A 13,578-nucleotide genomic window follows, 5' to 3' on the forward strand; every position below is an offset into this window, starting at 1 on the left:
ACTCTTTGATAAATGGGTGCCAAACGGTGTGCATTGTTCTTGTACCAATTTGAACGTAAGCTTTCATTATTCTCCTTGATTTAATGCTTGGATTAGAATAAAGAGGACAGCGAGTAATAATTGTTTGATTATTTATTGAATAAAGACATATTGCTAACGTTTTACACAACGGAAAACGCTAGAGGTGGCTCAAGCCACAGTCGAACTTTATCTATAGTCTCAAAAAAAAAAAAAAGGTTCAAATGGCTCTGAGCACTATGGGAATCAACTGCTGAGGTCATTAGTCCCCTAGAACTTAGAACTAGTTAAACCTAACTAACCTAAGGACATCACAAACATCCATGCCCGAGGCAGGATTCGAACCTGCGACCGTAGCGGTCTTGCGGTTCCAGACTGCAGCGCCTTTAACCGCACGGCCACTTCGGCCGGCTATCTATAGTCTCGGTGACTTACATTTAATTACTGTTTCAAGATCATTTTACTGCATTTTTCAATTCATGAACAATAATTAGCGGGGATTGTGGGGTCTGAAATTAGTAGTAGGAATACAACGGACTCTCAATTGGTTATACAATTTATTGTGGTCTACAAGCCAAAAATCAAGGGAGAAGAAAACGCCTGTGTTGACATTCACGCCCTGATGGCGCGTACTCTCTAGCCTAGTGATCTCGTAATTTGATTACCCACTGGGATTGTGGGGGAGGGGAGTAAATTATGTTGCTATTATGAGTGCTATTAATTGTATGCAATCATCGTCCTAATGCCTCTCATTCATAAATTCATAGCCCTAGTTTTAAATGTACAACTGACCATTTTTAGATTAATTGAATTTATGAGGGTGCAGACATTACACGTACATCGAGACACAAAAAATTGGAGGAAAAGTTATGCACCTATAAAAACACGGATACATCCTAGAAAGCTCCATCACACGCGCACACGTAATTCATACAGTGAACATCTTCAAGTAAGAACTGTGGAGTGGTCCCTTAGGACACACCGAAATTATAATCGAAATCAGTTGTAGTTGCCCCACACTTCTTTATTACAAATACATTTTTATAATACATTCACAGTAACCATAATTACAACAAAGCTTGTCTTATAGAACACGAAAATCTTTTAAGATATCTTCCAGATGTCGTTTTCTTTCAACGGCTTACATTAATTTAAACCATGTCCATGGATCCATAATTGATTCAACATGACAGACAAATGAACCACGCCTACTTCATCACTTACATGGAAACTCTTTTATCTATCTTTTCAGCTCATCGAAGTTCGGAATTCAACAGACAGTAATGTTTTAAGGCTTCTTTGGCCAATTCTTCATGATCCAAACACAATATTCATAAAAGCATACTCGTAAAATTTGACTACATAACTATCCCAGTTAAAAGTTCTGAGTTCAGTAAACACCAAAATTTTAAGGTTTACTCGGCCAACTTTTCATTAACTAATACAATGTTCAAAAAATCCTGATTCATAAAATATAACTAACATGACTAACTCACACCAAAGTTCTGAGCTCAACGAGTCCCAAAATTTTTAAAGTTTGCTCCGCCAACTTCAGACTAATTACAACAATACTACTTGCATACACCAGGTTCGTATGATGTCAGTGCTTGACTATAATGAAAAGATCTTCCCAAGAAAAACTTAACAGGGGCCGCTTTCACTCTACATGAGAATAAGTGATGGACGCGAGCACACCAAAAGATTTTAACCAATACAAGAAATTCACGGGACAGGAAATGAAATAAAAAGGTACTGAACTTGGCACTAAGATTGAGTTTCAGAAACCATAACTCTGCACCGAAAGGACGGAATTACAGGACAGTAACAACATAACCATAGACGTGGGAGGGGGCAGGGCCTTAATTATCACTCTGCCACCGTGGTAGTCACATCCCAGTTTGCTCGCGTCAACCACTCCCAATTATCTGCAACATAAAACCCATCAGCGGCAGACAATATTCTGAGGCATGAGATACACAATCCTAACTGCACAACTAGTTATCAGTATCTTGCAACGATATACTACACAAATGAAACCAAGGGAATTAACCTCAGTGACTTACTTGGGCAGTCACGGCTCTTAAAATTTGGTTAGCCAATCGCTTAAAACCATCACTAAAATAATGGCATTAAAGTTAGAATAGCAAGAATAATCTCGGCGCACCGTTGAAGTCCAGACTAAAATGACATAACAGGTAGAATGGGAAAAATATTTCAGCGCAGCTTGGAACGCCGAACACAGACTTATGCACTACTTAGTTATACTTGTAGCTATGTGTTTAGTCATGCTTCGTATCTGTTTGGTGGGCGTCGTTACACTTCCTTAACTGGCGTCAAGTTATCAAATGACGACACCAATTTCAGTGATAAGCTACTGGAACAAATCCAAATGGTTTTTAGGACACTGGAATATTTAGTTAATATGAGCACAACCCACCGAAGCAACTCGACGACTCCTATTCATTCGGCCTGTGTAACTTGTAACCAACTCGACGGAACTTGTCCTTCCAGCCTCACCTGCAATTAACTCAAATACAATAATAAAGACTGTCGCAGAAGTGAAAATTGCATGTGATATCGCAAATGTGAACAGATACAAACATACCAACACGGCAGTTAAAGTAAAGAAGTCGATTATATATGAAATGCACTCTGCTCACAACAACAGAAACGAACTACTAACTCTTAAGGGATTGAATAAGAAGTTAGAATCATATAAATCTATCGTCACAAAGGCAGCAAAACAATAAGTTGTAACACTGCATAATATAGTAGAATTTTAGAACCAGAAAATCTATTGAACTGATAGTTTCACGTTCTGTACTGATACGGAAAATCATGAATACATAACACTACACTATAATGTTTACTACAAAACTTTATACTGTCTATTAGTCTGATTAATATCGGGCATAGGTTACCCTAGAAATTGTACTTTCATGCCACACACAAAATGTCAATTTTGATAAAGATAAAACACTGATAAATTTTGACTTTTATATTGACTTTAACTTTTGCTGGTCAAACCAATTTAGAACACTTTAGAATTCAAATGAATGACGGGGGGACCCTGAAAATATTAATGATCGCTGTATTAAAAGAAATGATTACTGAATTTATTATTCATTTGAGATTTCCAGTATAAAAGTTACTACTCTTTTCATCTTATTTACTGCTCATTTAAATGCCTTTAAACCTGTCTCGAAATAATAAACTTCATTACTGTATCACTACCAAAGTTATATTTCGAATTCGTTAGACCTTCGCTATTCATGCACTGGTTCATTGACAAAACATTTCTTTAAACACCATTCTAATATAGCTAGTTCTGCAAATAATTATTATTAATACAACTTTTAATTTTCATTTTGGGACACTCGGATTGCACAACGTTTGGAAAGGACCCTGTCTAGGTTAGTTGTGAGGATAATTGAATGATGGAAAAGTTCTGGTAAAATTTAGGTTATTATTGCACCAAACAAACACAGTTCACTCTCTGATCCATACGAATACAGTACTAAAAGTTTCAACCTGCTAGTATCGATGCAGCGGTTGGCGGGGGGCAAGATGGTGAGGCAGAGAGCACACATACAACCACAGCTATGGCTCTTGATGTATCGGCGGTTTAATTCTTCTTAGCGTCGCAATACTTTTCCATTTAGTGCCTATGGAATTTTGCCATGCTGTGTGGGCGTTGGAACGGCATATCTGAGGCTCAGTGAAGCTATGTCTTCCACGAGAGCCTCCTCGCTCCAGAAGGTGTTGCTCAAATCAGTGTCAAACTCCAACTACTACTATGCCCGTTGTGCTGTGCAGTGCCTGCGCGCATTTTCCCGCGCTCGCCTGCCATCCACATTTTACCGCTGCCTGACAGACTGGGTTTTCACCCGAGGTTTTGCATTCTGCATATCCTAACACATTGCCTACGTATGGACCAGGCGCACAGTTACAATTTTAAACATCTTACAACAGAAAGAGATTTTCACTCTGCAGCGGAGTGTGCGCTGATATGAAACTTCCTGGCAGATTAAAACTGTGTGCCCGACCGAGACTCGAACTCGGGACCTTTGCCTTCCGCGGGCAAGTGCTCTACCAACTGAGCTACCGAACCACGACTCACGCCCGGTACTCACAGCTTTACTTCTGCCAGTACCTCGTCTCCTACCTTCCAAACTTTACAGAAGCTCTCCTGCGAACCTTGCAGAACTAGCACTCCTGAAAGAAAGGATATTGCGGAGACATGGCTTAGCCACAGCCTGGGGGATGTTTCCAGAATGAGATTTTCACTCTGCAGCGGAGTGTGCGCTGATATGAAACTTCCTGGCAGATTAAAACTGTGTGCCCGACCGAGACTCGAACTTGCCGTTTGGTGTAATTGAAAAGGTGTCCACTGTCTTGTACACTGGAAGTCTGCTCCTTCTTCTATACATTCTCCTCCTGTACGGCATGGCGATGTGTATCGTGCGGCTGCCTCGAGTCGAATGAGCCTGCAGCTGCCTCAGTACCGTACAGCGCGGCGGAAGTCCTTATCAGTGCTCATTAAAAACCGGAAGTGAATTCTCTGCTCTGGAGCAATCTCAGAGTGCTAAATCTCCATAAGAATAACACAGACCGGAAGTGAGTTTTTCTGCAACACGGGTCAAGTAAATATAAGGCACGCTGAAAATTTCTAAGTCCAAAAACAAGGTCACGCGCGATGAGAGGCGTACAGCGCCAGAGACCAAGTCCCAATCAAGGTCACGCGCTTAACACGCGTACAACAACCAATAGCGTATTCTACAAATGCACTAGCGTTGTTTAGTTTTCTGATTTATTGTTCTGTTGTTGTATATTAGAGTTTTTGTTCATAAAATTTAATTTCTTATCTCTATATTTATTGATTGTGGTGGTTATTGGTCGCGCCAGACCGCTCGTTAAATTTTTTTTAAAAATAAATTAAAAATTCTTATCTCGTTTTCACTGTTAGGGTAAGAGTTTATGACCTCAATAGAATAGTAACCTCAAAGTCCTGCTCAGACACACAGCCGAAGGCCAACCTATGAAATGGCCTCACGGTAAGTGAGGTCTCCTTGCCAGGTTGATTAATATAGGTTTTTATATTATAGAATTGCTTGTCGGGTGGCCTACTGTGCGTTTACCGAGTTCGAGTCTCGGTCGGGCACACAGTTTTAATCTGCCAGGAAGTTTCATCTTACAACAGTTTCAACATTTGTTACATTTCAATTCTATTACAATATTACTTGACATTTGACATAAACATTAATATTCACGTTGAAACTTATTTACAGTTTTCTTAACATAATGGTATGAAACAAAAGGAAATTAAATCACAACATCAGTTACACAAGTTTATCGTAAAATCAGATAAAAAGAATTACTTATATGTACAATAGTACAGAGTCGTTGTTGTTACACATGCCCCTGTTTCCGGTAAATTTCACTAAGTGCAAATTTGATGGGAACACTAAACTTTATTTTCATATAGGGGTTCTGAATCTTTGTGTGAATGTACCATCATACAGTTTTACATCACAAAGCTTCCTTTCACTCACATTATATATAGCTATACCTTTTAATATATCAAGAAAATTTACCTTTCATTTACTTAAGTGCGTTTGCACAGTCCAGCCTCCTATCACAACCTGATTTAAGTAGCAAATTACTTATTATTATTTAACTTCTCAGATAAATAAAATCAAAATTTGGAACACTAACACTTAACTACAAAGCATATACAAATATCTATATACACTATAAAACAATTTCTTGCTGCTTGCATTGAATGGCAGTCCATTTCCTTATTTCCTAATAAACACACAATACTATTGAAACGGAACTTGTTGTACCGTTCCAATGTTTTATTATACTGCTAGCACGCAGAAATTATTAGCAAGAGTTTCTTCTCTTGCAGGTAATACCTCAGCTGGTGTCCATAGGAGAGAATGGACTGAACAGTGTTATTTATTGTATTTTTTTATGTTGTGTACTACGTTTCCCATTTTCCTTTCATTTGTGCGGCCTGGGCGGTATAAATGAGTGAGTGTGTGAACTAGCAGAAAGCTTTAGGCACAGATTGTAACACTGGATGAATGGTCGTTCTGGGGTAGGGTAGTACCAACCCCCCAAGCGTGAACAAGTTTAACAGAGACCAAGTTTACAGGTCAGGGCAAAGATGACACGAAGGGGTACGTATTGGCTCTGTCAGGTTGGCGCGCCACCCCCACCACGTTTGTAAGCGGAACGGTTAGGCGAATTCGGTTAGAGGAGCACTTGTTCCTGGGTCGTGGTGCTGGACAGACATGGAGACGCAGCTCTCGTTTTGGTAATGTTAACATAGGTATTAGATTGTCTGAAATCTGCTCTGTAATGAAGTCCAGATATTGAAATCAGGTGCGAAATTACCACTGAACCCAATAAGGAACTGGATTTTCTTAATTTACTCGAATTTCAGTAGACCTTGCGTTAGTGCCTTGTTCAGGCAACGTACCAAGTGCCTTTCGCGCCAGGTGGTTGGTTGGAGCAACCGCCGCATTGATAAATTGTAGTTTCGGTCTGAAAATATATTGTATACGATGAATAATCATACGATAGTGAGCGAGTGTAAAATAGGGAAGGAATAATCGTGTGTGTCCATATTTTTCTGGGTTTCTGTTGGCTACTGAACTTGGCCATGTGAGTTGAACAGCATTGAAGTGATGTTTCTTGTGCGTCCCCGTAACGAGTTGATTTGTTGGCGATATTGTGCGTTAAGTAAAATACTCGTGCCACTAGGAAAAGTATCGGATTTTAATGCCCACTGATTTGATAAAGATTTGCGAAATACTCTTCCACCCTGACCTAGTTTTGCTTGTGTTGTCTTTGCGGAACTTGTTCTGAGTAATCTATAGTAATTGAATGTAATAACCGAGGGCTTAGGTATAATTGTGCGGTTGTATAGAATTACATTGAAGCCAGGTCTGCGCTCCTCTGTCCCATTCCATAGTTACGTGGCGAAACTGAACCATGTTAACTAGAAACCGGTTTTGATGATGTACATTGCAAGAGAAACATGACTAGTTGTTGAAATACCATCGGTACTGAATAAATGTGAATTAATCTCTACCCTCGACTGATTATTTACTCCTTCCATCATAAAGAATAGGTGGCAGTCAGTACCACAGTCGAATTCTGGGTCATGAAAGCAAATAAAAGCCATATAATGCCTATTAACTCCTGTATAGGTGCCTTCTGTAGTGGTTCAATAAAAAAATGCGTTATCCGTTGCGTTCAAAATTCTACCGGTTCGTAAAAACCTTCCGCTAGAAATTATTAATACCCAGCAATAAGTCGCAGGGGCCAGTAATTTCGTGGACCACACGAATTTAAGAAACCATTTACTACAGACGGTAGCTTGCAGGAACGGTAGGACATGTCAAAGCGACGGTAATCTACCTACTTAGGTGGACTTATACCACCACCAGTACTGGAAGGTTACGTTGCACTATTTATAAAAATCACTACATATATTTGCTCCCTATTATTCAGATTTGGGCAGTCCATTTCGCATCATTTTATCACATCACCTGTACCACACTTACAATTCTCCTTTGACTATTTATCTGCCCTCTTTGATTTTTGGCAGTCCCATCTTTTGTTGGGCTTGCAGCATTTGCTTTTTCTTTTCAGACCTTTTTTCCATACACCTTTACATTTATAGTACATTTGGTAACCTGAGACTTACATAAGTACATTAGCACACTGACATTGTTATACATACATTTACAAAGATTTGTTACATTTTGAATAAAATAGTTTCATCATAGGGTACAGCACATTTACTGCAGATTGCTTTCTGAGTGCACTTAGGTCACTCACTCCTAGGAACATACAGTTTCAGGTTCACAACGTTTCTTACACCTAAAGGTATCTTGGATTTTGGGTAGATCAGGTAGTAAGCATTATTGTGTGGAATTTTCTGTATTACATAAAGTCCATTATAAATATATTTAAATTTGGAAATTTCATGGTTCAGTTCACTAAATTTTTCGTGGGTTTTTAAAAGAAACCCCAATTTTAAACTTTGAAACTTTCAGGTTTTTATCATGTCTTTTAGATCTAGATTCAGCTTTCTGCTTTGCCCTTTTTTGACTAATTCTTTCTTTTGACTCAACCCCAAGCTTGTACAAGGCGGAAACTGTAGTTTTTCCTCAATTAAACTTTTATTTCTGCTGGCTAACAAAATTTCATCTGGTGGGAACCCAGTAGACTCATGATGTAAGGTGTTCATGACATTCTCAAAGTCCGATGTAAATCTGCCCCAGGCTCTATGGTTGTGAGTGCAGTACGTTCTGCACAATCAGCTGATTTCTCTCATGTACCTCTCAACTGGGTTGCTAGCTGGGTGGTAGGCTGAGATATATTTAAGCTCCACATCATTTTGCTCCATTCCTTCTTTCCAAATTTTGGATATGAACTGGGGCCATTATTAGATAGCACTGCTTTGGGTTTCCCGATGGTTCTGAAGTATTCGACCATCCTATTAAATACAGCTTTTGCCATTGCCTTTTTCAAGGGGTATAATTTTACAAACTTTGAGAATACTTCAAAAATTACTAGAATATATGCACAATTTCCCGAAGTCTTCGGGAGGGGACCATACAAATCTACTGATAATAATTCTAGGGTGTCCTCAGGTAATGTACTTTGCATTGGACGTCAACTAGTTCTGTTAGGTACTTTGTCTCTTTGACATACGTCACTGACTTAATTCGTTCATTTACCTTCTTACTGACACTACCAGCAATCACTATTACATTATTCAGTTTATCTAAACATTTCTTTGTTCCACTATGTCCCAATGCTAAATGGAAATGGTCTATGACATCAGTGTCAAACTGGGGTGGCCAACATACTCTCCATTCCACAGTGACTAAATCTTTCCTACTGTTTGAAATGCCTTTAAAGATTTTGTAGTATTTCTCAATCTGAGGATACTGCATACTGTCAAAATTTACCTTCACGCATTTCCATGTCCGATCCTCATTCTGATGGTACCTTATGTTTTTACATATTTGCTCAATTTTCCTTTTCGTATACCTTATCTGAAAAGTACCCTCTTCACCATTTTCATTGGGTACTTCACTCATACCATTAGGCAATCGAGATAAAGCATCTGCCATGTAATTCTCAGTACCCTTAACATAGCAAATCTCATAATCAAACTGCTGTAAGTACAAAGCCCAACGGGTTAGCCTACCATTAAGTAAACGACAATCTTTAAGAAAAGTTAAAGCTTTGTGGTCAGTAAGTATGATGAGCTTATGGCCCCACAGATAATTCCTTTAATCCCCATATAATGGCTAAAGCCTCCTTTTCCGACATAGTGTAGTTTCTCTTGTATTTTGTTAGAGTTCTAGTTGCAAATGCGATAGTCTTGTGTTCGACTTTTTTGCTTGGAAATGTTCTATACCAATACCATAAGCACTACTGTCAGTATTCATGTGGAAAGGTTCTGTCAGTATGGGGTGATGCAAAATATTGTCATGCAAGAGTTCACTTTTTAAATTTTCAAAATCTCTCATGCACCCTTCAGTCCAAACAAAAGCACTATTTTTCTTCGGAGATTATTCAAATGAGGACCATTAAAAGCTTGCTCCTTGGCGAATTTTCTATAGAACCCACATAGACCTAAAAAGGCTTTCAACTGTTTTCTATTTCTGGAAGCTGGACACTCTACTATTGCACTTAACTTTTCTGGGTCCTTGCCAATCCCAATCGTAGTAATAATATGCCCCAAAAACTTTATTTCCGACGAATTCACATTTCTTCCACTTTAGTGTCATGCCCTCTGCTTGTAGAGCAACAAAAACTTTCTGCAATAATTCGCAATGCTCTTGCCATTCCTCAGCAGCAATCAGTAAGTCATCTACATAAATGGTTAGCCGGGAACTTAATTCTCTCCCTAATACATAGTCCAGTGCCGTAATAAATACTGCCACAGAAGTGCTAAGCCCAAATGGCACTACTTTATACTGATAGCATTTCCCAGCGAATAGAAAAGCGGTATATTTGCGGAATTCTTTGCTCAATGGGTTTTTCAAGTATCTGGCGGTCTACATCTACATCTACATTTATACTCCGCAAGCCACCCAACGGTGTGTGGCGGAGGGCACTTTACGTGGCACTGTCATTACCTCTATTTCCTGTTACAATCGCGTATGGTTCGCGGGAAGAACGACTGTCTGAAAGCCTCCGTGCGCGCTCGAATCTCTCTAATTTTACATTCGTGATCTCCTCGGGAGGTATAAGTAGGGGGAAGCAATATATTCGATACCTCATCCAGAAACGCATCCTCTCGAAACCTGGACAGCAAGCCACACCGCGATGCAGAGCGCCTCTCTTGCAGAGTCTGCCACTTGAGTTTGTTAAACATCTCTGTAACGCTATCACGGTTACCAAATAACCCTGTGACGAAACGCGCCGCTGTTCTTTGGATCTTCTCTATCTCCTCCGTCAACCCGATCTGGTACGGATCCCACACTGATGAGCAATTCTCAAGTATAGGTCGAACGAGTGTTTTGTAAGCCACCTCCTTTGTTGATGGACTACATTTTCTAAGGACTCTCCCAATGAATCTCAACCTGGTACCAGCCTTACCAACAATTAATTTTATATGATCATTCCACTTCAAATCGTTCCGCACGCATACTCCCAGATATTTTTCAGAAGTAACTGCTACAAGTGTTTGTTCGCTATCATATAATCATACAATAAACGATCCTTCTTTCTATGTATTCGCAATACATTACATTTGTCTATGTTAAGGGTCAGTTGCCACTCCCTGCACCAAGTGCATATCCGCTGCAGACCTTCCTGCATTTCGCTACAATTTTCTAATGCTGCAACTTCTCTGTATACTACAGCATCATCCGCGAAAAGCCGCATGGAACTTCCGACACTATCTACTAGGTCATTTATTTATATTGTGAAAAGCAATGGTCCCATAACACTCCCCTGTGGCACGCCAGAGGTTACTTTAACGTCTTTAGACGTCTCTCCATTGATAACAACATGCTGTGTTCTGTTTGCTAAAAACTCTTCAATCCAGCCACACAGCTGGTCTGATATTCCGTAGGCTCTTACTTTGTTTATCAGGCGACAGTGCGGAACTGTATCTAACGCCTTCCGGAAGTCAAGAAAAATAGCAACTACCTGGGAGCCTGTATCTAATATTTCTGGGTCTCATGAACAAATGAAGCGAGTTGGGTCTCACACGATTGCTGTTTCCGGAATCGATGTTGATTTCTACTTAGTAGATTCTGGGTTTCCAAAAACGACATGATACTCGAGCAAAAAACATGTTCTAAAATTCTACAATAGATCGACGTCAGAGATATAGGTCTATAGTTTTGCGCATTCTTGAAGACTGGGACTACCTGTGCTCTTTTCCAATCATTTGGAACCTTCCGTTCCTCTAGAGACTTGCGGTACACGGCTGTTAGAAGGGGGGGGGGGGGGCAAGTTCTTTCGCGTACTCTGTGTAGAATCGAATTGGTATCCCGTCAGGTCCAGTGGACTTTCCTCTGTTGAGTGATTCCAGTTGCTTTTCTATTCCTTGGACACTTATTTCGATGTCAGCCATTTTTTCGTTTGTGCGAGGATTTAGAGAAGGAACTGTAGTGCGGTCTTCCTCTGTGAAACAGCTTTGGAAAAAGGTGTTTAGTATTTCAGCTTTACGCGTGTCATCCTCTGTTTCAATGCCATCATCATCCCGTAGTGTCTGGATATGCTGTTTCGAGCCACTTACTGATTTAACGTAAGACCAGAACTTCCTAGGATTTTCTGTCAAGTCGGTACATAGAATTTTACTTTCGAATTCACTGAACGCTTCACGCATAGCCCTCCTTACGCTAACTTTGACATCATCCAGACTGTTTAAATACTTCACATTATAAAACTTTTGGAGCATTTTGTCCAGATTTTCAGGTCTGTCTATTTCCTTCTTTACAATTGTGTTTAAAGTCCTGGCGTCAATGACTACTCTTACTCCCCCATCCCTTTTATTCACGATGATAAGGGGACTATTATATTCACTGTAGATCCATTCAATTACACCCCATGCTATCATTTTATCTATTTCCACCTGAACAGCCTGACTCTTTGATATGGGTACCGAAAACGGTCTTACAAAGAAAGGTTTATGCTCTAATGTCTCAATCTGGTATTCCAAGTTCTTAACTAGGCCAGGTTTGTCCGAAAATACGCTGCTATTGCTTTCTAAAAGATCAAACAATTCTATTTTCCGATTAGGAGATATCTCCTTCAAAATTTCCGCGATTTCTTTAAAATCATGCCCTTGCCTGTCACTCTCATCTATTCACCTCTCGACATGGTACTTTTCATACATGTTTGTCAAACTATCATTCCGTTGGTAGATCTCCAACAATAAAGAACCAATTTCTGAATCGAACACCTTCCCATTTTCCTCAAATTTTATTTCCAAATTCGTAGATGCATTGTTAATTTTGACCACTTCCTGGCTACAATCAATGATAACTTTTTCTTTATCTAGCCAATCTATGCCCAGAATCATTTCAGTACTCAAGTCTGGCACAACCAAGAAATCGCGTTCAAACTTTTGTCCTTTTATACTAAATTCAACCAATATCTGGTTCTTTACTGGCTTGCTAGTCTTGCCAGTAGCACCAATAATTTTTACACCAGTCACTGACATAATTACTAGTCCAGGCTTATCGCTGATGAGTTCGAAAAACGATTGGGAGATAGCATTTATCCGAGATCCAGTATCAAGAAGTACTTGCAATTTCACATTATAAATTTCAACTGGTATTACAGTTTGTTTAACCGTGAAATGCTTTTCATTGTTGTGTTCTTCCCTAAGCAAATCCGGGTCGACGATAACATCGTCCCAAGATATGCTTTTGACCTGCACATCACCTATCTCTGGCGGTTTCTTTGGTTCCCGGAGTTCAAAGTCATTAAATACTTGAACTATTTGTAACATTGACACTGAGTCGCCTGTGGCTCCTTTCTTCTGTGTTCAGTCTCAATATCTGGATTTTGTTTTGAAACTTCGTCGTCAGTAGGTACAATATCGCAATAAGCTGTATTCCCATTATTTTCACTAGTATCGAAATACTCGTCATCTGAACTATCGTCAGAATCCGACCATTCTGGATCGCTTTCAGGTTCTACCATAAAAGCTTTTCTGAGACAGGCACTAAGTTCTTCCTTTGCATTTTCGTCAGGCTTTGATTCTAACTCAATATCCTCTTTCGGCAAAAGGACCTCATTATCAGCTTTACTCACATCCACTGTAACTTCATATTTAGTGTAATCCTCGTGAACTTCAGTTACTCGTAGGTAATTACCTGCCCCTTCCTCATGGTGCCTTTCGGTAACAGCTTGTACTGTTGGCGGATCGTTAACAGATGTTACTTCCTCGTCAATGCTTAGGATTTCATCCTCCAATTCCTTCCTATCTTTAACCATCGTCCTATCGGCAGCACGCGTACTTTGCGCGGCGCTATTTACTCTCTCCTCCATAAATTCGGGTCACGT

General features: G+C 39.7%; 1 non-coding gene across 1 annotated transcript; it reads right to left on the bottom strand.

The window, feature by feature from the left end:
* Positions 1-4,054: 4,054 nt before the first annotated feature.
* Positions 4,055-4,129, bottom strand: Trnap-cgg (transfer RNA proline (anticodon CGG)). Its single transcript has one exon. It is a non-coding gene; the product is annotated as a tRNA-Pro (tRNA).
* Positions 4,130-13,578: the final 9,449 nt, after the last annotated feature.

Source organism: Schistocerca serialis, chromosome 4 (assembly GCF_023864345.2).
Source record: "Schistocerca serialis cubense isolate TAMUIC-IGC-003099 chromosome 4, iqSchSeri2.2, whole genome shotgun sequence".
NCBI lineage: Eukaryota > Metazoa > Arthropoda > Insecta > Orthoptera > Acrididae > Schistocerca > Schistocerca serialis.